This window comes from Pinus tabuliformis, chromosome 1_2 (assembly GCF_031772625.1).
Source record: "Pinus tabuliformis cultivar Carrire ecotype Pingquan chromosome 1_2, CPIR1, whole genome shotgun sequence".
Taxonomy (NCBI): Eukaryota; Viridiplantae; Streptophyta; class Pinopsida; order Pinales; family Pinaceae; genus Pinus; species Pinus tabuliformis.
This window is the reverse complement of record NC_142298.1, coordinates 863,666,124-863,671,585: the sequence shown is the minus strand read 5'-3', so window position 1 is coordinate 863,671,585 and position 5,462 is coordinate 863,666,124.

Sequence of the window (5,462 nt, the reverse complement as noted above, 5' to 3'; positions counted from 1 at the left end):
CCACCTTCCTCATGAAAATCCTCTCTTACAACTGTAGAGGGTTTGCTAGTTCAGCCAAAAAACTAGCACTCAGGAGGTTATTAACCTCGGATCGTCTGGATATTATTTTTCTACAGGAGACCCTCTGCCAAGCGGACCACCTCATTCGCTCTCTTTCTACTTGGCTCCCGAATTGGACTTTCCATGCACTTGATGCATCTGGCAGATCTGGGGGTCTGGCTATTGGGGTCTGCAACAAGACTATGGACATCTGCAATTTTTGGGGAGGCAAGGGGTTCATAGGCATCGACATTCATGAACATTCACTTGAAAGGGATCTCCGCTTAATAAATGTCTATGGACCCTGTTCTGATCGACTTACTTTCTGGAGATCCCTTCTTGAAAGGGGGATCTTTCAAGCTGATAACATTATTTTGGGAGGGGACCTTAATTTCTCCCTGGGCTATTGTGAATCATGGGGGCATATGGCCCAAGTGGATACTCTCTCTGATTCCATCTCCTCCCTCCTGGAGGACCACCACTGGGTTGACATACCCTCTGCTAGACTCCAGTATACCTGGACTAATAATAGGAGTGGAGATCAGAGTTTGGCCAGAAGACTCGACCGTTTCCTCATTAAAGAACGGTTATACAGTGATCTACCCAGAGCTCGACAATGGGTAGGATCGGGAGGCTTATCGGATCACAGACCTATCTTTCTGGAGGTAGATGGACTCACTCGCAAAATTAAGAGCCCCTTCAAATTCAATGCTGCATGGCTTCAAGATCCATCATTCATTCAGCTGGTCCATGAATACTGGCTAAATAACCCGATCCGGGAAGAAGAGGATCTGTCTACTGGCTTTGTCAGGAAGTTAACTGAACTCAAGCTGATTACTAAAAAGTGGGCACATCAGAAGAGGATCCAGGATAACCACACTCTCATGGAGGCCGAAAGGATCATCACTGAGTATGAAAACTCTTCATCTGGAACTTTCAACACCCCGGAGAGTAAGGAGCAGTATAACCATCTGCTTGCTAAACGATCTCAAATTTTGAAGGAAAGAGAAGAGAGCATGAGATTGAGAAGTAGGGCTATTTGGCTCACCGAGGGAGACAATAATACAAAGTTCTATCACAAATTTGCCAATGGTCAGAAAGCCATCAATACTATTTGGGAATTAAAAGATGAGCAGGGCCTCACCATCTCCAATCAGCAGAATTTAACCAGGCTGGCCACCGATCACTTTAGAGGTATCTATAAGGCGCCAGGGAATGTTAATATACTGGAGATCATGAGAGTGGCTGAACTTTTTCCCAGATATGTGGATCAGGATAATTCGGAAGAGATTTTGAAGGAAGTGACCATGGATGAGCTGGAAGCAACTCTGAAATGGTTTAAAAAGGACAAAAGCCCTGGTCCAGATGGATGGACCATTGAATTTTACATCTCTTTCTTTGACATTCTGGGACATGATTTATTGAGTATTGTGGAGGACAGCAGGAAAAGAGGTCGGATATCATCAGCCATCAAATCCACTTTCATCGCCCTCATTCCTAAGACCGATGATCCGACCTCCTTTGATGATTTCCGACCCATCTCACTCTGCAACTGCCTTTACAAAATTATTGCCAAGATTATAGCAAACCGTCTCAAGCCCATCCTCTCTCAGCATATATCATCAGAACAGTTTGCATTCCTCCACCACAGGCAGATCCATGAGGCCATAGCCACAGCACAGGAGCTCATGCATACTCTACATATCAAAAAGCAGAAAGGCATGATTCTCAAAGTAGACCTATCCAAGGCATTTGACAGAACAAACTGGTTGTACCTTAGAATGCTGCTCACTCATCTTGGTTTCCCATATGATTTTATCAAATGGATGATGAGCTGCATTACTGATGTATCTTATAGCGTTCTCCTCAATGGAGAAGCAACTCCCTTCTTCTCTGCTGAGAGAGGGCTCAGGCAGGGATGCCCTCTCTCACCGCTGCTCTTCCTCCTGATTATGGAAGGGCTGAGTAAGATAATCTCATCCACCAGAGATCGACACCTTATCACTGGAATCAAAATAGTGGACAATTTCTTCCTTACTCATCTCTTATTCGTTGATGATATTCTCATCTTCCTTAATGGCAGTATTGGTGACTCCTCCGCTCTTCATAACTCCTTCCTACTTTTCCAGCAGGCCACGGGGATGCAGATTAACAATAACAAATCCACTATTACATCAGTTGGATGTTCGGCACATGAAATCAACTATGCCTCGCAGCGATTCCCATTTGTCACCATGGAATTATCGGATGGTATTAAGTATCTGGGGTTTAGATTGAAGCCATCGGGCTATAAAATTGCAGACTGGTTATGGCTCATCTCCAAAGTAGAGAAGAGGCTTCAAGTTTGGTACCATAAATATCTTTCGAGAGCCGGTAGACTTGTTCTCATTAAAGCGGTCATTGAGGCTACACCTGTGTACTGGATGGCCCTGGCTTGGATACCAAGGGGCATACTGAACCGGCTCCAGAGCATATGCTGCAGATTCCTTTGGAAAGGGCACCAGCCTGGGCGCATATTTGCATGGGTGAAATGGGAGACCATTACTAAGCCTAAGAGCTGGGGAGGATGGGGCATTAAGAGACTGGCTATCTTCTCTAAAGCCCTGGCAGCCAAACTCGGATGGAGTTTACTCACTGCAGACAGCCTCTGGACCAGGGTGGCTTATTCTAAGTACATTAAGCCATTGCCCATATTAGATTGGTTCTGCACCAGACATGGACACAATAATCACTTCTCCAACATCTGGAAAGCTGTCATTGATTCAATTCCACTACTGAGAGAAGGCATCACTTGGCGGATGAAAGAAGGGGATGCGGTTCGTATTGGAATGGACCCCTGGGTCGGATGCGGGAATGCCCACAGACTGCCGGCTAATCTTATTCGCTATCTCCATGACAGAGGTATCATATTTATCAAACACATTGGTGACCAAGCTAATTCTTCATTCCTTCAGTAGGCTTGGTTATCTGCCAGAACTCTAAATCTGCCTCACCAATGGTTTGATGATTGGAAGGATTATACTTCTGCTCTCAATCAAGCTAATATCAGACTTATGGAGGGACCAGATGAGATCATCTGGGCATATGCTAAACATGGTGCGTATTCACCTAAGCTAGGATACCTCAAGCTTATGGAGCCATATAAACCACCGGACATCCTTCCCACTTGGAAGTCGATTTGGAAACTCAAAGCTGCGCCCAGGACAAGACTTCTGATGTGGAATATCATCTTTGACAAGATCCCTACAGGTTCTAATCTCATGAAACGCTCCTTCTATGGACCATTTCGCTGTCATCTTTGTCTTAATGCTGAAGAGAGCACAGAGCACCTGTTTCTAACTTGTAGCTCGACCATTAACTTCTGGCAGTCCTTTTCTTCACACATCCCGCAGCTGAAGCAATGGCATGGGATCACCCTTCAGGAGGCTTGGTCAAACTGGTGCTCAGAGCATACAGGCAAGGCCAAGAACCTACCTCTGCTGATCTGTTGGGCTATATGGATAGCTCGTAACCAATCCATCTTCCAATTGAAGAGGCCACACTAGCCTTTGATCATACTTCACACTGTGGCAGATTACAACTTATTACCTGAAGAGGACCCTATCACTGCACCTAGAACTCTCACTCCTATCCCCATTGATCACACAAAGCCCTGGGCTTTCTTTGATGGCTCAGCCCAAGATGATGGGTGCGGGGGAGGCGCCATACTTCACCTAAATGACAGACACTGCTTCAAGATTCAAATTAACCTTGGCAGAGGCACTAACAACTTTGCAGAACTCATCACTGCCAAGCATATCATTCATTTTGCTATCCTAAAACAATGTAGACACTTACAGATTTTTGGCGATTCCAAAGTTGTTTGCAATTGGCTCAATAATGCATCTCATTGTCATGCATTTGCTTTAAGACATATACTTGATGAAGCTAAGAGATTGATCACGTCATTTGAATCTTTTGTCTGTCACCACATCTACAGGGAACAGAACACCACTGCAGACCTGCTCTCCAAAGAGGCAGCGCACCGAATAGGGGAGGAGTGGTGGATCCAGGAGGACATCGATGGTACCTTTTATCAGTACTACCATCGGCCGTTTGACGAACATTTGGAATGATGGACTATAAGTCCATATACACTTGCAGATATTTTTGCTTTTTCAGTATGTAGATACAGCAGAACAGTACATCTTTTTGTTTATATTACAGTATATATTGCTCTCTGCGAAGAGCCAAGCACAAATTCTGAACATATCTGACTTATTTTCATGCTCCCTGCGTGGAGACTTATATATATATAGCTGCTACAATGAACTCGACAGGCATAAGCCTGCTTTTGAATATGCTTCGGCATCTGCAAAATGTAATTTTCTTAACTTTAATGAAAATTACGACTTTTTCCCAGGGGAAAAAAAAATATAATATAACATCTTAGGATTATGAACCCGAGGGAATAATATTATAAACCCAATGTATACAAACCCTAAGATAAATATTAAAAATACTTAAATAAACATGGTTGAATTAATAAAGCCTAAGAATTATAATATAATAATAATAATAATACTTATTATTATTACTAATATTATTATGAGTTTATATTATTATAATAATATTAATATCATAAAAATATAAATATCTAAGAATATGGTTGTTATTATTTATATAGTTATTAATAATCATAAATAGTTGGTCTTTTAAAAATTACACATAATATTTCACTTATCACAATTTTAATTATTATTGCATCATGGTTGTTATTATGAGTTAATATTATTTTTATAATAATAATTCAATATTATTATTATTATTATTATTTTATGAGAAAAAAAATTAGCGAAAATCACGTGATAGTACATTTGTTGACGCGTTTCGAACCAACCAGTTCGAAACGTGTCGACAAATGTACTATCATGTGATTTTCGCCGAAATACTTTTTTCTCGTAACTTGCTATGGATCATAGAAGCCTCAATTCAATTATTATTATTGTTGTTGTTATAATATAATAATAATCATCATATATATAATAATAATAATAATAATAAATAATATAATAGTAATTATTATTAATAATAATATAATAGCTATATTATTATTATTATTATAATATATTATAATAATATTAATTAATATAATAATAATTATCGGGGTGAGGGAAGTGGGACTGGTACAACAAAAATTACAGGAACACATCAGGGGAAGGAAACAGGAAATTTATCCTTCAAAAATATTCTTCAAGGGAAAAATACAGTGGAAGTAGCACCAAATCAAACAGGCATGGACGCAAGGCCATATATTGTGGAACAGCTAAATCATACCCCAGAATATAGTATAGATATTCCAAAAACATATGAGCACTGCACTATATATGAAAGACAAGCAATAATATCTAGATTCAACTGCTATTGTCCCAAACCGGCTGATC